This window comes from Anser brachyrhynchus (genome assembly GCF_964034855.1).
Source record: "Anser brachyrhynchus genome assembly, chromosome: 7".
In the NCBI taxonomy this organism is placed as follows: domain Eukaryota; kingdom Metazoa; phylum Chordata; class Aves; order Anseriformes; family Anatidae; genus Anser; species Anser brachyrhynchus.
Window position 1 is genome coordinate 33,201,152 of NC_137701.1, and position 23,835 is coordinate 33,224,986.

General features: G+C 37.5%; 1 long non-coding RNA gene across 8 annotated transcripts in view; it reads left to right on the forward strand.

The window, feature by feature from the left end:
* Positions 1–12,487: 12,487 nt before the first annotated feature.
* LOC308198426 overlaps positions 12,488–23,835 on the forward strand; it is a 32,048-nt gene continuing 20,700 nt past the window's right edge. For 2 of the 8 annotated variants that reach the window (XR_013953898.1, XR_013953899.1), the window contains exons 1-4: positions 12,488–13,078; positions 14,917–15,128; positions 17,767–17,903; positions 18,986–19,140. This is a non-coding gene — a long non-coding RNA (uncharacterized lncRNA). Of the gene's footprint in view, positions 13,079–14,916; positions 15,129–17,766; positions 17,904–18,985; positions 19,141–19,930; positions 22,128–23,835 lie in introns of those variants that run through there. The other 6 variants (XR_013953902.1, XR_013953903.1, XR_013953904.1 and 3 more) reach the window with 6 other exon arrangements.

Below are 23,835 nucleotides of genomic sequence, written 5' to 3' on the forward strand. Positions count from 1 at the left end.
AGCATCTCATACTGTCAACTTTTGCTGTTGGCTTTTGTTCACCAGGGCAGTTAGAGGATCATTTTCCTCTAGCTATTCACCTGCTTTTGCAAAGCCTGTAGGAACCTACTGGAGACCTATTTTCCTTCTGTCACTTTCTGAATGAAATTTGCCAATGATTTTTCTTTCTTTAGTAAATTTGGCTAATATGGTAGATTAAAAAAAAATAAAAAATAAATAAATACATAAACCAATAAAACTGATTCATATTGAAGTCCTGGGATGAATAACCCAGATAATGCGGGTTAGCTCTAGTGCACTATGTCATAGTGTAAACCTTTGTAACAAGCTAGTGAATATAACCGAGCAAATGTCATCAGCCTCCATGTAATATTTGGACCTTATCTAGGGTTTCCACCTGTAGCTTGCTTTCTGTGTGTGTGTGACAGATTCAGAGAAGTATTAAAGAATAATTATAAAAACCCAGAGAGCAGTCCATTCAGCACACTTCTAGATAGGCTCCTTACCAAGAAATAAAATGTTTTTATATTTTCCTTCCCTTTACCCAGCTAGAACTGTTGGTTGTTCTTGATATATTTATGTTAGAGCTGTTCTTCAAAGAGAGAAATAATTCCTTGTAATGATTTAAATTGTCATTGTACCTTACACTTTAACAAAGTCCCGTGACACTTTACTTCAGCCTCGCCCTGTGTATGTGTGTTCCTGTGTGCTTATTGCACCTGGATGTCCACAAGCAAATAACACAGATAGAATTGGATGTCAGGTAATCATCAGTATGAAAATAGAAGTTGTTTTTTTCTTTTCCCACAGGAAAATCTATATGTGGGAGAATCTGTAACGATACTTTTTCTTTAGTGCATGTGACTGCAGTGGAACAGGGTGCATGCTTTGCTTAATGCTACGATTGGCTTCAGGCATTAATGGTGTGAAATAGCTTATGCAAGGATATACCACAAATCTAGCCACTTATCCAGTTCTTAAATTAGTTTTGTATGAAAATACAACTAAACTAAATAATACTGAAAAGCCTTGCAAAACTTGTCTGCTTCCACCCACCTCTCCTTTTCTTCATTACCATTACACTGTACGGTTAGCAATGGGGTGAGGGAACCTCATCCCTTAAGCACCTGGCATTTAGAAGCCTCCACAGAATATACCATGAAAAGCAGACAAAATCTGAAGGTAGGCAAGCACTGAAATAGGATTTGTAAGTGACGAAACAAAGAGACTTTCCCCTGCTAACCTGAGAAGTCTCTGGTGTTCCAGAGCTTAGAATGACACCAAAGAGTTTAGATTCTTAGAATCTTGCTGTGGGCCTAGACATAGAACGAAACTTTCCTCCATGAGCCTCCATATGGGCTAGATTCTCAGGCAAAGAGTAAAGTCAAAAAACTGTCTGAGGCGCAGAAGAGGACAGTTACTTCTATCGGTAGAAAAATAAACTATATTTTTTATATAATCTAAATTGAATTTTTTTTCCTAAACAAAGTCGCAGAATAACTGTAATACATGGCTTGAAGGAGATGCAAAGTTCAAGTGAAAAAATGTTTTGCTAAACATTTGCTGTTTCTGACTATTAATACAACGTTTTCTTCTTCTGGAATTTATTGATTCATTGGAAGTTTGTGCAGCTAAGAAGTGCCAGAAAAGAGTATTGCCCTCTTTGGACTGATAGTGTCCCCAGCTGTTTGGAGAGCAGAGCTCTCATTTACATCCATGGCTTTCCTCACTATTTGGCAGTCAGCCTAGTGGTAATCAAGTAGCGAGCTTTGTTCCTTAATGAGAAAAATATATAGATCTCAATTTACACCTTAGAACACAGAATACCATGAAAGGAATGAGAAAAATTACTCTGGCTATAAGAAGAAAGCTGCGAATTGCGAAGGCAAATAGAAATATACCCTAAACAAGGAGAAACTTTTGTTCCTGCATTTCTTATGTGCAAGCCTTTAGCTAAAAAACATGCAACAGTGCAAACAGCTGCTTTGATACTCCTCAAGGAAGCACTAAAAAGTTGCCTCTGTGTCTGAAAAGGCATTATTTCCAGTAGCTGTTCCCTGTAACTTTATTGTTCCTAAGGCCTGCTCCACTCCTGTAACTCTGAGTCAGCCCTGTTCTATCCACATTGAGCACAAGCTATAGATCATAAAATGTATAATTTAGTCACTAATGACATCATGCAGGAAACATATTTTTTAAAAGCAGCTCTAAATACTGCATTGTATACTGCATTTGACTATTAATCAGCATCTGCCCAATTCCACCACAGACACATGAGGTTTGGCCCAGTGTTTCTCAATATTGCAGTGCAGCGTTATTGTAACACCAGTTCTCTGGGAGCACAGCTCGGATGGCAGCTTCATCCAATAAAGGGGGAAAGGGACAAATAAATTAAAGTGGTAGTAAAAGATCCAAGTAAGACAGCGCCAGATGTGAATATTTTTCAAAAAGATCAAGCAGAGTGTTGAGAAATTCCTATGAAAATATACTCCATGGTTCTTTTGTATACCTGTTCCTGAAAACTGTGCTTTTCCCTGTACAAATAACTGTGCAAGGGACAGTTCATGGTTCTACGCCTTAAGAAATACCTCAAAATTGGCATCTTAAGTGAAGGCAATAGATCCTAGTTTTCACTGACTGACCCTGTTGTACCATGAGTAAGAACAAGCCAAAAGTCTGCCTGCTCTACACATCTCTTCATCCCTCCTCAAGAAGATATGTGGGGAGGCCCAAAGGGGCTAAACCCTAAGGTAGAAATATGAATGTCAAAACCAGCACACAGCTCTAATTCTCTCCCACACGTTTGTTTTTTTTTTAAAATATATATATGTATACATGCAGTTGTCTGGCTGAAGTCATGTTCTACGTCTTTCAGCTAAAAAGTAGGTTTACTTAGATTTTTTTTTTTTTTTGGGAACAGAAAGTCTGTCTTGAGAAGCACTTTATACAAGTTGCCCTTTTGCCATTCATGAATCTTCAGAAATGCATGCGGATTGCCTGACACTGAAGTGATAGAAGGCCTGCATTAGATCAGCTTCAACTGAGTGCAATATGCTGCCCTGGGAGGGTGACTGCTCAATGAGGTAAGTTCAATTTGTTCAGAGGGCCCTTTTCCACTAATGGGAAGTGGCATGAAATACTCAATCATCATTAAATGGTCAAAGATTTGAATCTGTTCATAGAATTGCATCTAGAGTAATTAATTTGCTGAATGTGTCTCTAATTGTCTTATTGCAGTATTTCTGTGGCTCTGAAAAATGAGAAAAATAACAAGTTTTGTTAAAAGACAGAATTACAGTAATTTGAATCTAGAAGTCTAAAGCCTTCCCGGACTCATACTGTGTTACAGGAACTGTAGAATTATTTATTTATTTATTTTTGAGATGTGTGTGAATGTACTGTGAACATTTTAAAAAAGAAAGGGGAAAAAAAAAGAGCAAAAGATTAAAAAAAAAAAAAAGATAATGTTACATCCAGAAGTTGCCTGGTTTTAGTTTTACAAGAAGTGTAGAAAGCATAAACAGACTTTTTTAATTCTTAAAATAGACTGCCATGGGTAGAGACACCTTCCACTAGACCAGGTTGCTCAAAGCACCACCCAGTCTGTCCTTAGAACTAAATACTCGGGGATTTATGGACACTTGAAACAAGATTTCATCTTAGATGATTTTACAGTCCTGAACCAGGACTGTGGATCCAGTGGAAATGGATCTCCTGCATTTAATTGTGATTTCTCTTAATGAACTACACAATTAAGGAAGAAAAAAAAATAAGTTTACCTGTGTTGAAAGAGATATAAGACAGGTTCATGGGGGAAAGATATTATCTGGAAGATTATTAAATATAAATTACCTGGGGCTCAGGTTTGATTCACAAACTTCTGGAGCTGAGAGATCATATGGGAAAAGCACGCTCATGTGATGGCATTACTCTGACCCATGTCCCTCAGCCTCCACCATTAGCTGCTGTTTGGGACATGAAACTGAGATAAGAGGATCTTTCTCATGGTCGGGACACTGCTGGTAGAGTGTGGTGCCATTAAAGCTCCTGAAAATCTTTTATGCCATGTAGAATTCACTAATGATAGGTTTAGCCTGGTTTAGTTCCCCTTAATGCTAAAATTTTGCTAAAGCAAAATTTGTCCTTTTAGTTTCAATTTTCTACAGCCCTGTGTTTTCTTTTGTCTTTTTTTCTTGATCCTCCAACTTGTTATTTTCTGTTCTCTCTGTTTTTTTTTTTTTTTTCTCTTTACATTCACTTTCTTTACCTCAGTTTGGCTAGTAAGATCCCTCAAACAGGAATGATCATATAAAAAGTATAGTGTGAACACTTATCTTTTATTCTCAGACAAATTGCTCACCGCAAGGTAGAGTGTACTACAGAATTGCTATACATAAAACAATGGCACTTTTATTGTGTTGTGATAAGAATAGTTCACCTTGCTTGTGACCTCAGGAAAGCAGGCTGTTTCATGCATGCAATTTTAGCTCATTGAGATTTCAAAGATCCCTTTCAAATATATATAAAAAAAAAAAAAAAAGCCTTCTTTTAGCACATTGACTTCTTGTTCTTCTCTTCCATCGAGTTTAATGTGCTGATGAAGGTCTGAAGAGAAGGTGGCAATGCCAATATAGTGGGCTTGGAGAGAAGCAGAAGCAGACTTTGAAGGAATGTGAAATGAATAAAGAGAAACTTGGCTGAAATTTAATAATACATAGAGGAAGTGGGAAACAACTAAAATTTTCAGATATCAACAGTAAGACTACAATTAAATTTCAGGCTATCAAAAACAAATAAAAAGTTCAAAGCCAGACTGCAGAATCTGTATTTCAGTTGGTGTACTCATATTGATCATAGGGTAAGCTTCATTCACTCCCTTGGGGCTACTGAATTACAGACATAAAAATTAAATCTGTGCTTTCTACCTGGTTATCCAGCAGGTTCATAAGAGGCTTCCAACCTCTTATTTCAGGAGCTGGTGGAAGCACACAACTTCCACGTACCTGGCCCCTCTCCAAGGCTGTGCTCCCTCACCAGCCATTGGAACAAAGCTCCTAATATCCTCAGAAATTAATTCTCTTCTCACGGTGTCCAAGTTACCAATAAAGGAAAGAGAGAAAGAAAGGAAGGTATATTATTTATTTATACTGTCTTTTTATATTGTTGGGACCCTGCATACAGAGTCTTTGTTCTGCTACATTTGTGCTTGAAGAGGCTGAGTATGCAAATGCTATTGGGAAAAAAAGGGAGACACAAAACATTGAAGGCAACCAGGAGGTTTTTAAGAACAAGTTAGAAGAGATAAAAGCAAGAAAATGACAAAGTGAAGTTGAAACCTCAAAGGTAAGGAATATTCAAGTCCATATTCAATAAAAAGAAGACAAAGAAAATGCATACTTGTTTTAAAATTTACAACAATTTTTATTGTGTTAAATGAACAGTGAAATGTATTAGTTTTTTTTTTTTTATGATGAAGTCATGAATTGATCTTTGAAAGACAGCTTGGAAAGAACAGAAGATAGTAGTACTGAACGGAAGCATGGACAAAGGAATTGCTTACAGAGTGGCTGGGCAGGATAAGCTAAAGCAGCAGGCCCAGAGAGCACACACATACACATTAGTTTTAAGAAATGAGCAAAGAAATCAGTGAACCTTTTAACTGACATTTAGAAAAGTTCACCATTTCAGGAGTGATTTCTGAGAACTGCAAAGCAGAAAATAAATCTATATCTAGCGAATGGGTGCTCCTTTCTGCTTTAGATTTATTGCTTTCAAGTAATAAAAGAATTTAAGCTGGAAAAATAATCTGGCCATGACCCTTCATGGAATTAGTTAGCCTCAGTGACAACAGGATTAGGTCCTTGCTCACAACATGCATTTCCCTACTCTACAGGAACTGACTTAAATACTCCAGAATCAGTTCATCAACTTGGCCCCACTGAAGGCAGGGGGAGCAAAGCGTAAATCTGTGACCCATTTTTCATCTTTCTGACAACAAACTGCTCAATACACTTAATGTGAAGGAGAAGCCTTAGTCAGAAACCAAACAGCAAGTAGGTGCTTTAGATAGGTGCTGTTTACCAGCACAAGGAACACGGGACATTCATTTTTCTGACCCCTATAAGCTCTAGCGGTGCCTGCGATGGGATCCCATCATGCCCCAAGTTAAAGCTTCATTGTAGATAGTACATGACCCTTGGCATGCCATTTCCTGCAGAGGCACACACATGTGAAAGGATATTTTTGCCATGATAGCTCACACTTAGATGCCAGCATGAGCTTGCAGGCCATCTCTTGGTGCTAGATTATCCTATTTACTTGTAAAATGGTGGAACACTCTTTGCCAGCTTTACAGAGGAAATACTGGGGAGGTGACATAGTGTGCATCATACAGGTGGGTGAGGTTTCTCCAACAATGACCTATGGACAGAGAGGCTTGTGATATACTTCCAAGGTTCAGGCAGCTGTGTAACACAGACTGCCCACTATGGAGAGTTTTTGCCATGCTTTTATTATTTCCATCTGTAAGCTGAGGAGCAGTCTGGCCACAACTACTTAGCCCAGTGGTTTTCTTCACAGCACAAAGTAAATTGTTGGGGTAAGCACACCTGAAAATGAAAGATGGTTTCGTTCGGGCACAGGCAAAGAAAACCTGACACCTGGCCTGACAGATTAATACAGAGGGCAAGAAGAGACCTGTGTTACTGCTGTCAGGTCACGCACTGGAGATGTTCAGGGTTGATCAACAATCTAAACCTGAGTACATTTTGCAATGGCTCCCAAAACTAGTAGAGTTTTCAAGGATGTGGATGTATACTGGGACAGAAGTTGTGAAAATGCTGCCACTGGTTTCCAGCCTTGAATGTTGTGACACTTGAAAACTGACTATTCATTTTAAGTGTTTCCACTTGTCCCAGAATTGGAAATGTGTTCCTAGAGAGCTAATCCAGCACAGAGCCTTCTGGTACCCCTGTTTCTTCATAAATATTAATAATTTGCCACCAAGTATGACCATTGTGCAGCAAAATAAGCTAATGTGCTATATTCACACATTAATCTTACTGGAGGCCCAAGGGAAAGCAGAAGCAAAATACTTCAGTGAGAGATTAGTCTGGGCTATTCTCAATGGAAGATTAATCCAGAAATAGGCTCTACATTTTCTACTCATTTACCCAGCATAAGAATTTTTTAAATAGTTCCTAAAACAGTAAGAGCTGGGGAGCTTTCCTGACGGTTGTGCCATACTTTATCCTTTTCCTTTTCTTTTCTACTATTTTTCTGCTTTACCTGATAGCTTCACTGAAAAAAGTTGAGTGTAAAAGACCCTGAAGATTCATATTTTTCTGTAGATGTAGGAAAATAAAGATGAAAGGGACTTAATATTTTTGTTTTATTACTCTCACTTTTTGTCTGAATCATTGCTCAGGCTTGCTTAGAAAAATGTTAGGGAAGGATTTTTTCCAGAAGTGTATAAATTCTATTAGCTTTTAATAAGGCTGCAAAATTTCAAAGAATATAACAGATATTTTTTTTTTTTCATTTGGAAATGGATTTTAGACCCATAGAAAATTTAACTCAATGTCCCATGAAAAAGCTTAAGGATATTTACTGTGCTTTGATTCTTATAGATACTTGTAGTATGTTGCAAGATGTTGTTTGTCATAAAGTGGTTCTAAGATGATGTCATATTGGTGGCATATTCTGGGGAATACCAGATATTGTATCATCATGTAATTCTGTGTCATGGATCTGTGTACTCTGAAGAAAATTGGGGGGGGGGGGGGGGGGGGGGGGGGGATAAATAAAAGTTTATTTTTCTCCTGAGAGGAGTTATTGGTGACCTGGCAGCATGGAAATATCCTTCTATTCCTATAACATCCTTTTAGTTCTTTATATCACTTGGTATTGAGGTTGTGTCTCAGGAGGAAAGGGTATGCTCTGCTGCTGAAGCTTTGAGTATTGGGAGGTCCACACTCATATCTCAGCACAGCTGAAAGCTCTTTGTATACTTATTTATGTGGTGTGAGTCTCATAGGTATAGACTACAAAAAGGTACATGGAAGAGGTATTAGGTCTCATTGCTATTGGGAATCTCTTAATCTGTGGTGTTGAGACAAACAGAACTTCCTTGGCCCCTTGTCAATGTTACAAGCATAGACGTATTCGGTGTTTTGGAGAATTCAGGAAAGGGTCTATCTGCATACAAGGGCAGACAGAGAGAAAATTGATTTATGTTCACCCTTAATAACATACTAAATAACATGGATTACCTTACCTAACATACTGGACTTCAAGGATAAAGGGATAAGCAGCCTTGTGCTAGCATGGAAGAGTAGGCAGCAAATCATGCAAATCTAGACTTATCCTAAAGATTCATCCTGTGGGTATCAACAACAACAAAAAGTTCTCTGAGTTTACGGGGTGCCGAATTTAACTCCCAGAATAGGAAATTCTGACATTTCATGATTTTCCTTGTAATAATTTTTCTTAAGGTTGTTTGGCATTGTGCAAAGTAAACAGCTGTGTAGAAGTCTTTCTCCATGAATATAATTATTTTTTTATAAAACACTAAGTGCAGAGCTGTCTTTGAACAGCCTGCTGCACTTCATCACTTTTGATAGTCTTGGATAATTTGGTGTATTATTTATTGTGCTCAGACTACTGCCTACAGGGCTTTAAGATCTCATTGTGATTTAGACAACATTGAAAACACCATTGTGATATTACTTCTACACAAACTCAGGAAACTTCAGCTAAAAGAGCTGAAAATTTTCAGAAACAGTTATCTCACACTCACCTCAGGAACAGCACGAGAGGGATATACTTGCCTGCAAAAAGAATAGGTTCACTGGGGGACATTTTTTCTCCATTTTTCTGACTTAGATTTGTCCATGGCTCCAAGCCAAAACCAGTTACTACCCTGCTCCAGAATAGAGGAGTCAGATTATGAATCTGTCTGCCTCTAAATTTCCTCTGGTAGACTTGAGTCAATTCCTTGTGGTGCATGGCTCCCCATGTACCAGAGGCACACAGCCTCGTCACCTTTCTGAATGGGGAGTTCAGCTCCAAGTAATCCCTTACATGAGAAGGAAACATCCTACACGCACCTTCTGACTCCAACACATGACTGTGCAAGGAAGCCTTTTATTTTCTACATACTGATGTTCCACTCTGCACACAGTCTCAAAATGGTATTATCTCACGTAGCTTGGACTTTGCTGCTCAGTAGTCGTCACTGGATTAATGGCAGCTTGAAATGATACCAGCCACCCCAAAAAAAAAAAAAAAAAAAAAAAAAAGACTTTCCTGCAGGCTACGCCCACTTCTAGTCTTTAAACCTTTCTGGGAAACATAAATATATTTTTTAATATCTCGTTTTCTTCTGTTCACAAACATTTGTATAACTGAGTTTTATATTTATTTATTTATTTTGCTTATCAGTATAAAGTGCACTTTTTTCCTGTGTTAAAACTCACTCAAAGAGAAGAAAAAGAGAAAAGAAGAAATGCTTCATATCACAGTTTATGTAGCAAAGAATGAAGTATATAGAAGGCTTCAATGGTAGTAAAGGGAACTCGAAGAGGGTGTTCATATTCATATACACACAAAAATATATATATCTACAGATATCTCACAGACTTTCTACCTGCTAAAACAGCTCTGTAGGAGAAGGCAGGAATCAGGAGTTTCTGACTTGCAGCAATGCCGTCCATGCCAGGAGAGAACAGCTCTTGCAGCCCGCAAGGGAGCAACACCAGCTCTCATGCACATCCTCAATGACTTTGACTTTACAAAGCCAGAAAGCAGAGTTAACTTCTGCGTCCAGGAGATAAAGATGCTGGAGAGGGAATCCTGAAAGATATCTTCCTTGCAGCAGTTAGAGCTCAACTGTATACCTTCAAGTGATTTTTTCTTCTCTTTCCTTTGAAACAATGCACTGGGGGACCTTTGGCAAGCACATATTGCCAGCTGCGATGGAGGAGCTGCCGGGCAGGGCAGGGCAGGGCAGGATCCATTCCCTGGCTGCCAGACCACTTTCCTCCAGTGAGAAGGAACTTGCTGAAGCTATTGTTATAGCAGCCAGATCTCAATTGCCTCTTCTTTTTTTTTTTTCACTTGGAGCACATGAGATAGTTGTTCCATGCAAGAGAGTGTTCGCGGGTTGGAGATAAGACCTTGAGTGCTCTCTGATTTTTATCATCCCTGCACAGCCATGCCCTATGAAGCGTTTCACTATAGAATAGTTTCTTTTTTTATCCATGACACTGGAATTATTGTGAATTAAAACACCATTTAGCAAAGAAACTGGGATTTTCCGGTGTGTGTATTACTCCTGCTGGTGAAGCAGCAACTTCTTTGCCTAGTATACTTTGGCAAAGCACCTAACAATATGTGCAGTAAAATGTTCTCCCCCCTTTATTTCAGCTATCAAGATTCAGAAGGATTAAAGTCTTTATGTGGTGCTAACAGAAAAATATGCAGATACAACAGAATTGCCCTGAGTCCTCTCAATAGCCCGCCACTGCCTCCTAAGGCACATCAAACAATTTATGGAATAAAAAAGAATAAACTTTGAATTTTAAAGATGAGCCTTATTAAACTCAGGGAACCTTCCTCATTATTCTGTGGTTACAGCCAGTGCTGGTCCTGTTCTTGTTCATCCAGGTATAAGGTTGGGGATTTACTCAAACTATTCTTGCAATGTACCCTGAAGAGGATCAGGAATTCTGATTCGTCATATTTCTTTGGAGAGTGCATACCTTTGCTAGATTTCTTCCCTTGATCTTGTTTTATCTCTGGCTCCCACACATTTTGTCCCGGGCTCTGTAAACTCCAGGAGAAGAGCAGCTTTGACACTTCTCATTACATTATATTGCTGTTCATGGAAAACAATTAACCTCAAGCAGCAAAATGAAGAACTTGTGACTTCTGCCAGGTAGGGATGACAATTGGAGCTGAGCAGCTGGGAAACTGCAGGAACCTTAACTGATAAATATCTTTTTTTTTTTTTTTTTTTGGTGACCTGAGCACACTTGTGAGTGATTTTTCCTGATATACTTGACATTTTGCTTATTTGTTGAGTTATATCACAGGCTGACCATGAAGAATTAGACCAATCCACATTGCTTAGTTCTGATATGCTGTTTGTACTGCAAGATAGATTTTCCATTCTCTAAGCTGATAGATACAGAGCTGATAAATATGCATTTCTGATGTATTTCCACAAGCCACACTAACACTTTTTTCTGCATAGTGTTGTACCAGAGAAATTCCACTGTCCAACGTTTATTCAAAAAAAGCAAGATTCTGGTTTCAGCAAACATTTAAAATGTTGAAAGAACTGCTTTGAAAATTTCACTCTGTTCTCAACCTTGTAAATGTCTGAGGCATTAAATGAAAGAACATACATACAATTTCAACATGTTTCTGGTGACACTAGTTTATTTTTTGTTTAATTCCACACATTAGGACGAATTTCTAAAAAGAGTGTTTGCTCACTTTGGGAAAGGAGGGTATTACAGAAATATAATCATGTACATACCGTGAAAATCATAGCCAGTAGCATTTTACAAGGTGAAATCCATGCACGGTAGCATCAAGGTAGATTTTCAATGATTGATAAAAAACTCAAAATTTCACAAGATCAAAAAATAATTGCCAGATCTATCATTTTCTTCTTATTTTTATGCATCACTATACTTCTGAGCAGAATTCTGATAAGGACAAGTTAGAATTTATGTACTGAATGCAGATTCTGAGATGGACATGACATTTAGTGAACAAAGATCCATGCATGCAATATTATAAGGCTGTCATAGTGCCTTTCATATTCTAGATTCAGCATATTAAAATCAGCATTAAAAATGTAATGAATACCTTTGCATAACAAAGTATATATGAATACTGAATACAAGTTCAAACAAACAAACAACAACAACAAAAACAGAAAAGTATATTGGAAGTACATCAAGAATTAGTAAGTAAATCAAAGATTTCTTAATTAGATTTTGAACATAAAACAGAGAATATGGACATTTTATAACCTGAACAGAGTTCCAAAAAGGACCATGTGTCCCAGTGCACATACATCCTCTTTATTATCAATATAACATTAAATGAGTGAGCTTCTCAAATCAAAGCCCCCTGTGAACACTTATTCCATTACCCTGCTGGAGACATCATTCATGTGTGTTTTATAGGCTTTCGCACAAAATCTATTTTTTTTCTTTTTTTTCTTAATTGTACGGAACTTTCTCACATTTGCAAATGGAAGATGCTAATTTAGTTGGTGGAATTTTGCATACTGGTAACAGAGTATCTCACCTATCTCATATTTTGCCTACTGTGAGGTAAAAATAGTGTAGAAAAAATCAAGCATGACATAGCTCTCCGTTTTTGTCACTTAGTTGACAAGGTCTGTCAGACCTGTCAGGTTCCCTGCACAGTAAGTGCAATCTAGAGAGGAAAGAGCACTCCTCAAGACTCAGTCAAATTCCTAAGTGCCCTGCAACAGTGTCCCCTTTCCATGTCCCAGCTACATCCCTTAGGTCAGCAGTAGAGACAGAAATGTAAGGCCCATGTGATTGAGACAGGATTCACCTGGATTAATGTGTGTTAGACCTGGAGTATGCTTCTGAACCTCCTGGTTATTGAATTTCCTGATCACTTTGTGAACTCCTGCTTTCATTCATGTCTCACTCAGTAAGTGTCAGCACAGATACTGAATTCTCTGTGGACCAAACCAAATTGAAATATGCTCTCCAGCTGTGTACCCAATGTGTTCCAGCTGTGCACCTGGTGTTTTCCAACCTGAGCCTGGTTCAGAGAAATTCACCCAAACACATATATTGTGGATCTTGAGTTACCTTCCTCTCTCCAAAGGGTGCAGTCAACAGTATGAAGTCAGTACTATGTAAGGAAAGTTTTCTAGGGAAAGCAGTAAGAATTCTTTGAATATCTGACTTGCAGGTCAAATGTAGAGAGCTATCAGGTTGTTGTACAGCAAAAGAAGAAACCAACATTGTACCTGAAAATCTTTTAAAGAGAAGAATACCATCTAAGTGGGTTGACCAACTTGGTAAGTAAATAAATTTCTAATGTACTCTTTCATACTTTTTTTTTTTTAATATATTTGAAATATATATATTTACATTGATGCTTTTTTAATGATGTAATGTATAAATGTACTCCCTGGCTGCAAGCTATAATGTTAAGTTGTTTGCAATTTATAAAGCATTTTCAATTGCTAGCATGTACAGATGTATAAGCTAGATGCTTAAAGTCAGTTGCTCCTTCGTGTGTATCTTGTGTGTGAAGAGAATGGAATAAAATATGTCTGGTGAAGCAATAAAAAGTACAGTATTCAGTAAAAGGGGAAAAAAACAAACAAACAAGAAAATAATGAAAACAATTCATAGAAAATGAGATAAAACAAAACTGCTGCCATAATAGACTCCCATCCACCATTACCCGCACAATTCATAAATATGCAATGAGATATAGCACAGATAACTCTTCACTGAGAAGAATGAACTATTTGTGCCTACGCACACTGATTCATGGTTTCTAAGCGTGTGGCTAATGGTGGCTGAGAATCTGGTCTGGTGTCATTCCCAAGCTTCCTGAGCAGAATGAGCTATGAGTGAACTCCAGAAGTGACTTAATGTACACACACTAAATCATGCCTGGGTTTCACATCTATACATCCTATTTGGGCGTTTTTGCTCGAAGTAGCCACTGACAAGAAGAAAAAAGGATGGTGTTTAGCAGGAACCAGAAAGGGGGAGAAAAAAGAGTTGAATAATAAGACATTTTTTCAGTTTAGTAATTCACAGCCAAAACACACACAGTGCATGTTGCCCTGGAAGGGAAAGATTTCTTGGGTATTATTAAAGCAGAGAACCAAACAAAAAATAATCATTTGAATCACCTCAAAATGTTCTTTCTGTCCAAAGTAATCTGCTTTCTTTCTTTTCAACTACTTAGTTCCCTGCTTTAATCTCTTTTTTTCCTTTTGGTTTGTGTCATTTTTGAATGAAAAATGCGTTTTCAAAACTGAAATTCAGTTTAATTTAGAAATGTGGAAATGAAACATACTTTAACTTGGAAAATATTCATAGCAAATATGTCAATCTGTTTTGTATCCTTATTCCTTCTCTTTCATTTTTCTCATCCATGGTGCTAATCTGGGCAAAAATGCATTATGTATCATAATGACCCTCCTTTTTCTTTTGGGGGTTATATTCCTCAGTTTCCGCAGAAGCAGTTCAGGTTCCCACGTAGCTGTACCAACTACACTGGAGATGCAAACAAGTATGCAAGAATTCCAGATTGGTACAACTGGTATGGCACAGGACAGCGGGAAACTGTGCCCTTCTGGAGTTTACACAGGATAATCAGATCTATAAAAAGATGACATTAAAAGTTTATATTTAGGTAATATTTTTTTCATCTGAGTTCAAATCTCATGTCAGAGTAATTGGTGTTTACAAAGACTTCTACATCATCTCAGAGACTGCTGATTCATTTTTTGTCTTTCCTTAAAATGCTATTAAAAATATTTCCTGCTTATTCTGAACACCTTTGTCTACACTCTGTTACTCTCTCTTCTCTACTCTGAGAAGAGAAAAAACAATGAAAAGGTAACGTCTGCTTTAATTTTGGGTATTAATTCTTATGTTCTGAGAGGACTTTGTGAATAATGTGACCAAGAAGGTCACAGAGCACCATTTGTTCCCTAGGAACAAGCCAAAAATAAGGAAGATGAAGCAAATGAACAGAAATGTATGTACCCAAGAGGAAGCCTATATTTCTTTGCATTGATTCAGCCAACTTTGGGTATTGCAAAGAGAAGTGATAAATAAATGATTGTTTCTATTCATTCAATAACTACTTTCTCATGCCATAATATTTTAGAATTAGCACAGTGCTACTTAAGAATAGAGGAGGAAGGAGGACTGTATGGAGCACCTTCTGGTCATGTGGTGATTTAGAAGCCATCAGTACGTCAGAGCCTGTCTCTCGAGCTGAGAACATGCATTGCATCGCAGAACCGTGTGAGTGGACAGGACATTATTAAAATGTGAGACACAAAGGAGATAACTTGGGAGGCTTTGAAGAGGTGGGAGGTATGTCAAGAGAATGTTTTGTATGCTTGTACGCTATGCAGAATATAAACTACAGGCAACGAACTAGAATTTCTATTCTTCAAAATTAAATTCTGCAAATGGATTCCTCCTTTTCAAAGAAATATACATTTCTTCACAGCTGTGCCACTTCAGAAAGAAGCCACAGTCACTTGGAAGGTAACTGACTGTGGGGCTGAAATCCCAAGCCACCCTTTGCAGAGACACGTGAGTCTCCTACCATGGAGCAAGATGGATGGGGAGACATACAATGTATTCAGTGCCTGGCTAAAACTATAATCTGACATAGCAGTGGGGATTTATGTTGCTTTTCCTTCAGCATCTTGTTAAGAAGGAAGAACCTGAATGTTCAAGTGGGGAGATTCTAGGCTCTTGTGTTTTGCTAATTTTGTTGTTCATTGACTGGATACACCAGTTGCAGCCGAACTGGAGAGCATGCCTGCACTTCTGCCAGAGCTCTCCCTTGTTTTTCAAATTGGCAGGCACCGAGTAACTTGTAGAGCAAGTGAATTGCTTGTTCTTGCTTACATGATTCATTATTATTTTCCACAGTCACTATGAATAGAAGTAAGCCATCTGTTATAATACCAGTGTGCCTTTCACAAAGAAGCATGGCTTTAACTAGAAGTAGAAATGAATGTGACATAAAAATGGGTTTGGGGATCTACATCTACATCTAAATTAGATGGCACAATAATATCAGCAATTGATATGTGCATAAAACTTGTTTTGTGAGAATATTTACTATTGTTTTCAAAGAGAAACACAGTAGGCTGATATCATTTTAAGTTATGAAAAGCAATATATTCACTTCAACAGAATAAACTTTATTCACTGCCCCTCAATATGGAATCTATGTATTGTTAGACTACTAATTAAGCAAGTAAATCCAAAACTTGATATTAAATATAGTTTCCTTTATCGTTTTAGATCAACATTATTCATTTCCAGAACAGCTTAACAAACTAAAAAGCGCTAAAAATCTCTAAAGTCTTTTGACCTGATTTTTTTAGTTATATTTTAAAACTTACAAAACAAATTGCTGCATCTGTGAGAACTGATGTTGCCTTTTCTGCAGAACTGTCTTAGATGGGCTGTTCTTTGGATAGCTTTTTTGGGGGGGGAGGAGGAGAGGGTGTAGGTTTTTTGTTCTGTTTTTTTGTCATTCTGCCTTGTTTGTTCTTTGAAAGGTTTATACTTGACAGTAAAAGTAAAGTTGAGAATTTTATCTCAGTTACACTTTCTCATCTTTAAAATATTTACACATTTTTTTCCTAAAATATGATTAAAATATATTCTTAGGATGCAGTTTTCACAAGTACCTGTTAATGTTGCAATGTGGTAACCAATTTTTCCCTTTTTTTTTCTTTGTGTTCGTCTTCCCATTTATTCTTCCAAATGAAATGTGATTTCTTTAGGTCAGAATTGGCATTTTTTTCTGTATATATGGAACATGTTAAATGCAGAAATCATGAACACTCTAAAGGTCTGTGATATTACTATATATTACTGCAAGACCATATAGATAAATAGATATATTACTTCAATAGCATAATAGATAAGTGCTGTAAGATCTCAGAGTAGGAATCTGCAATGCTTGTAGGTTAAGCTCCCTGTGAACAATCTCAGTGCAGTTTTTTAGCTCCGTGTTTAGGATTCCATGCACTTGTGCTGGGTCTGTCTGGGATGGAGTTAACTTTCCCTGCAGCAGCCTACACAGTGCTGTGCTCTGCACTTGTAGCTAGAACAGCACTGGTATCACTCCAGTGTTGTCTATTGCTGCATAGTACTGGCACAGCATCAGGACTCCCTCCAAGCCCCCAAGAGCCAGTCTGTTACTATTTTTGATGAACAATTTGCAATCAGACTGGATTTGGAGGAAATGGAAAATGATGTACATAAAAAATAATGGAAAAGTATGCAAAGAAATAACTGGGGGTTGTAACTTGTATCACCAGCGAATAACTGCAGTCTCTTTTTTTTTTTTCCTGCCAGCTGAGGGATGTGCAGTCAGAGTAAGTGATTAAAGAGAAATTAGTCTAGAAGTTTTCTTTCTCTCACATCAGTTGACAACTGAAAAATAGAAGGGTCTTTCCTTCTTCAGAGAAAAGCCCTCACTAGTAGGAGGCACGATGGAACATCCTACAGGTGCTTGGAGTGAGAATTGTCACTTTACCCCTTGTTTCTTGAATTTTCTGTATCCAAACATAATTTTCTATTCTTTCCACAAGATGTAAAAATCCTTCAGTAACATTGTCCCATTCTGTCCTATCTGTGTTGTGTATTCCCCACCTCCAATCAGCCATATGGGTAAAGGGATTCATGAACCAAAGACTTTAACACAAAGAAATCTTCTTTACTTTTCAGTAAAATAGAATACTTAAGGTATAGTAGACAGTTCACTGAACTAAGAGATGTAATTCTTGTTTGAAAAGGTTGCCACATAATTTTAAGTGTGAAACGACCCAAAGAATCAAAATTGGTAAGGAATGTTAGCACAGAAGCATCAGTTGATTATTTCAGCAGGGCATGCTTGGAAAATACATTTCTTTCGTTATATAGTATCTGCAAAGATTAATTTCATAATTCTGATATGCAACCATTTTTTTTTTAATTTTAGGTTGATGAATCAGCTAACTGCCTTCTTCCTCAGTGCTTATACTCAGGGATGGAAAACTGAAGATCACTGGATTGATGAAAAGATAAGACTCAAGGTGCTTGAGTATCTACTGAAATGTCTTCAAAATGCTTAAACAGGTGACATTTTCCCTTGAAAGTTATTTTCCATATATTGAATATGCACAGGTAATTCAGCAAACACTTCCCCACAAACATACACATATATACATATGCATATATTGGAAAGAATGAAGGATGCTTCCCCAGAAAATGCATAAAATCAAAATGATCTCAGATGTGGTAACCTATCTAATCAATGACAAACCAGCCTTCGGGAACCACAACCAAATCCTGGTCCTGAGTTTGAAAGCAGGCCATTGGGGTCATGGTTGATTCCAAAGCTACCCTTCAAATTCTGTTATACTTTGAGGTTACCAAATCTTATGTCAGCCATCCCTCAAGCGTGCACAATTGTCTGCACATACGTGCATTCCCTGTCCTACCAACCAGCCAAAATTAATGGAAATTCTCGGAATGGAAAGGGTACCTTAAATAGGGCATTGCTATTGTACCTCATTGTTAGCTATCACACTATTATATTAGACATTCATCTTTTATCATTGTTCAGCTCCAGTAATAATGTGTCATCTAAGACTCCTGACTCTTAATTAGAAATCATACTGCTATTCTTCTCCTCACTCTGCTATGCCCTGCTGTGACTTTTCTGTCAGGCTGCTCTTCCCTGTGATATGAAACAAGGTGGGGTAGCATAGGGGTTAATGCAATTATTTACATTTGATAATACAGAGTATAGCAGTGAATTAATACAATGGTTTGCAGCATTTTGGAGCTAAAAAGAAATTAGATGCCATCTCATCACTGATTTTCTAACTGGAGTGTGCTACATTTAACCTTTAAACTTTATGCTACTTGCACAATTCCAACATCACAGGGTTTTTCTGGAGAAGAATGTGCAATTAGCCAGGATTTGGAGGGACTGGGAGATGATGGACATAAAAAATATTTCTTTAGAGATTTATTTGTAAATTTCATGGCTTGTTTATGGAATCAGACATATAAAATTGTCTCCCTTTATATTTTTCTTTTTTTAATTTTGCATTCCTACAAAATGGTCACACTACAAAGCCAAAGAAATAATAACGTATAGTTACCCTTTTTAAATAACTGCAAGTGTTAAGTGCTGAGGACTATCTTAACAGAGAACCCAGACCTACTGAAGTAAGAGGAAAAATTGGACTGACTTGCAGGAGGCCAGAATGCCACCCACAGAGGTGCCTGATTGCTGGAAAATGCTGGGTTCCTGCTGTCTGAGAATCACTGCCATCTCTGATATCCAACATTGGACAGTTGAAAGGTAAGATACTGCAATTACCACTGCAGACTGAAAAAGCCAGATCCTTAGTTCGTATAGAATGGTGTGACTCTGAAAGCAATTGTACAATGATGATTTATACCAGCTGAGGAACTGGAGACATGTGTTTGCATGTATGATACAAATGTTGTTTTCTTTCCATTTATGGCTATACTTTGAGGAAAAAAATGATTGGAAATACAAATATTCCTGATAATGATTTTAATAAGCAATTACATTCATGATTTAAATATATTCATACTTGCTCGGTTCATATAAATGAATGTTAGAAAAGCCATCAGATAATATTATATAATTATTCCTAATAACATCTCATCTACTGACAAATTAATATTCTTTCTGATATTATTAACTTAAAACCTATCAGATTGTAACTGCAAACATAACATCTCAATGAAAGTTGTAATGGAAAGGAATGAATCCCAGAGCTTGAAGCATGTTCTTATCACTTATCAACATCAGGCAATATCAAAAGAAACAGACAGGAGAGACAGTCAGTACTCTTTTATGGCTTATTTTCAAAATGCACGAGCATATGTGGATAGAAACATTCTATGACAGAGCTTGTATTAAGGGCAATTCTTTACCAAGAATTTCAGCAAAGAAAATGGAAAAAATATGTTCTGCTCTCTTTGTGAGTCTAAATGTCTGTATCTCAGTGTGGTAAATGTGATTTAGGTCAGGATGAAATTTACTCTAAGTGAGATATCAGAAAACATCAGGAGCAATTCAATCCCCCGCTGTCCCCCAACTGGATAATTCTTACTTCCAGATGAGCAAGAATCCCAGACAGTTTCACAAAGCAGCAAAAAATTTGAGATTAGAGCCCCAGAACACACCGGGGACTTTCTTTCCTCGGGCATGAGATGGAATCTGCCTCGCCAGATTGTTCAAGCTTAAGTTGGAATTGAGACCCCAGTGCCAGTAAAAGGAAGAATTATTGGAAAGCCTTGTCTCAGTTGCACTGGTACTACAGAGTAGAGCTGACTGTTGTGTGGCATAGGATTAACAAAAGTGCTGGATTTAACAGATGTAAGAACCTGTCAAGAATGCCCAGGCTGAGTACCACTCAGCATTGTGTCCCTATGCAACCAGAAAAGTCAAAGTGTCTTGTTGGACCTGGAAGATGGGTGAAGGGTGGCAGGGGGAGAGGAGGAGTTCTCTGAGAAGACATTAACTGTTGGATCAGGTTGCTAGTTTTACTGCATGTTGGGACTTGAATATATATTAACAGTAATGGATTTCAATGGAAATATAACTTCTTAAGCTTGATTGTGCCTTGTATTAGATTAATAAATATCAAAACTGTGGCAATGGCATAATTAACATGGACAATTTAGATGAGAATGAATATTGCCCTGAAAAGAGTCCAAAGAAAACAAATTTATGCTGTGTTCAGAAATGTGTCAGAAAGAGGTTGGAATGTGTATTAGTCCCTAACAGAAGTGGTTGCAGAGTTTATCCATCATAGTCTAGTCTAGGGATGCTGAAGTCATAAGAATTTATGGAAAGGGGAGTAGGGACTATATGTGGACATGAGCAGAGACAGGAATTCATTTTTCAGTGATGTGAAGAAGTGAAAATATGGTCACTTAAATGAAGAAAACCAATAAACAAAACCAAACAGTCAGTTATTAAAACTCTGAATCATTGATGTTCCAAATGGAGAATAAGTAAGTACTGTTATCTAGTATTAGATAAGCATTATCTAATGATAAGTATTAGATAAACTAATTAGTAATTATTAGATAAGCATTTGTTAGTTTCATCAGTGACAGTGGAGTTGGGGAATAGTTTCCTGGTTCTGAGCCATGCGAGATGTTACCAGAGATAGCTGGTGAAATCTCAGATTAATGAGATTTCCACCACTGATTTCAGTTGAATGAGGCTTTAATTCCTTGTTCCTACCAAGAATCTTACACTGTAAATTAATTTCTTGTCAGTCTGATACAGTCTCATTAGAACACGTCTTGTCACATTTGTATAGGGATTCCATATTCACACTGAAGTGAAATGACGTGAATGTCAAGGTATTCTAACACATTAAACAGTTTCTGAGGACTACAGAGATAAACCTCGGCAGAGGAATTTATGAACAACAAGGCAGAGGAATTTATCAACAACAGGGCTTCACTGAAAAGTTCCAGTCGTCAGCTCTAAATGTTGGTATAACCATACATCTCCTTTTTCCCTTGGTTCAGATTTGTAAATGCAATGAAATCTCCCATGGTTTATTCTGAGAAATGAGAATTACTATGCTTTTATGGTTGTGTAATTGTTCTATAATAACTAATAATGATGCATCTGCAGTATCATAAGCACAGTGTTATAAAATCCAGTGCAAACAAGTGGATCCTGTGTTACATCTGAGTTATTTCAGAAATGGGATGAGGTTCAGTCATTTGCGTAGACAGATACGATTTTACTTTCAGCAATGTAGAGAAGGAGATAGCTTACCTAACCCTTTACAGTCATATCAATTGTTTTAAAATGTCTGTCAAAACAAAAACAAAAAAAAACACTGTAAAAGCTACCTATGACTTGAACATAAAAAGCAAAAGAAAGAAGAAAAGAGTAACTAGATAATTAAATAGGGGGAGAGTAGACCTCCTTGAAAATGCATGACACTTCTGCTTTTGTCTTTCATGCTAGCAACTGTTGCTTTAAACCCCCAATACTGCAATTTAATGTCCTGAGCCCCACTGCCTTTTGAGGACCCTGGCAGTAACCAATTCCCATGTAATGAGCTGTATGTTCAGAGCCAGGGCTATGTCAGTTTAGTTAAGGGAGAACTTTAAAGAAAGCATTCTCATTAAGAAAATTAATTAAAATATAGTTGTTAAAAATAAATTGGGGGAAAAAAAATACATTTATTTTGGGAAATATTGATGTCATGAAAAATGTTATATGTTCAGTGTACTGCTAATGGCTTCCCTATCTAAAGTGCTGTTGGACTGAAATGGCTGCACCTCAAACTCCTGCTGTTAAATCCTTTGTACCACAACAATTGGTTTTGTATTCTTTTTCTACGTATACAGAATCTATAGCTAACTGCTACGTATCCATATTTCCTGGGACCTGAAATTTGCCCCCACTGCAGCATTGTGTCAGGTTGCATGAATTTCCAAAAGCTCAAGGCTCAACTCTTCCGCAGGGGATCAGTTCATCTCAGTGACTGATTTTTTTGTTGTGCTTTTTCCTTTTCTTTTGAAAGGCAGAGGAGCATGTAGCAAGCCAGTCTCAGAGGAAAGAATGATTTTATTTGAAAAAATAATTCTATAGGTAACATCGCTCAATTTGAACATAATTACGATCTGGCTCATCCTGCAATAGTTAGTCTCAGTAGGGGATGACATATAGGGCATGATGAGAAAGCATGTGCATGGAAAAAGTGACACATTACTTTCAGCTACCCTCCTGCTGATGTTGTGCAGTGTTGTTGAAGAAGGTGTGGTGTTTTTTTTCTTTCCCACTTATTATTCTTTGCTGTCAGCCAAAAATAATAGACTTGAAACAGTGGGAACTTAGAAATAAAATGTGACAATCAAGGAAAGAAGGACTGTGGGCAAAAAGATTGAGGAGAATGTATTGTGTGGCTGAACATGTCCCATGGAAAGGATGGGTAGATACTGAGCCTGGACAAGGCTGCCCTGTGACAAGGACTGAAATGGCAAAACGTTTGTGCTGTGTACACTATCTAGATCAACCTCTGTTGCATGCACCCTGTGGGGCTGGGAACAAAGACACCATTACTGCAGTCTAAGATCCATGGGAATGACATTAAGAAAATGTCATATACTCTTTAAATTATGTCCTGCTTGCAAAATCCCTTACTCTTTGAAGACTTCTAGAGAAAAAGATGATATAGCTTTTACAGACCTCTGAGGACAGCTGTTAAGTTTAGGCTTTATTTTCTCTTTTGCCTGAGGGAAATCTCCTATTGACTGTGGATTACAGCTAGACTATAGACTAAAATTTCTCATAAATTGCTCTGTGAGTTAAGTGCATGCTTATTCATTTGCAATCACCTTCTAAAACCCCGTCTTCTTGGAGGACACTGTTCTTCACACAGCCACATCAAGTGCTGAGCAAGGGCAAAGTGCCTCATGAGAGCAAAGGACCATGCTTTTCCATCTACTGCTGCCTCTTAGGAAGACAGGTGGGGAGCAGAAAGTGGAGGATGCATACTTCACTACAGCTGACTCTTTCTTCTGCCAAAAAAGTCACATACTTTGAGATCTGTCCCACTTTCTAAGCAGGTGCCTTGCTGTGTCTAGAAAGCAACAGCCTCTTGTTTTGATTGAAAGATAAGCCTTTAAAAATATTTCTTCTGTTCACAATGTGGGTGGCTTTGCTTGTCACATACAAGCTCATTTCAGATAGACTATCTATTCATTGGCTCAAAATATTTATTCTTGGTAGCTGTTTTATAAACTGCTCCCTAGAAGCTTTTTATATAATGACAAGCCTATTAGCATGAGAAGAAAAATGATCTCCTCCTACAAGGTTTTCCATCGTGAGCATTTCTGGCTTCCACACAAAATATACTCCTTTTATAAAATCATTATGGTACACAAACTCTTCTGAATTGGTCTTCCAGTGCTGCAAGTCCTGTAAATTTGAGTCATATCTTTATTTTTATATATTTAATTCCTTTAAACTTGCTGACATTAAAAT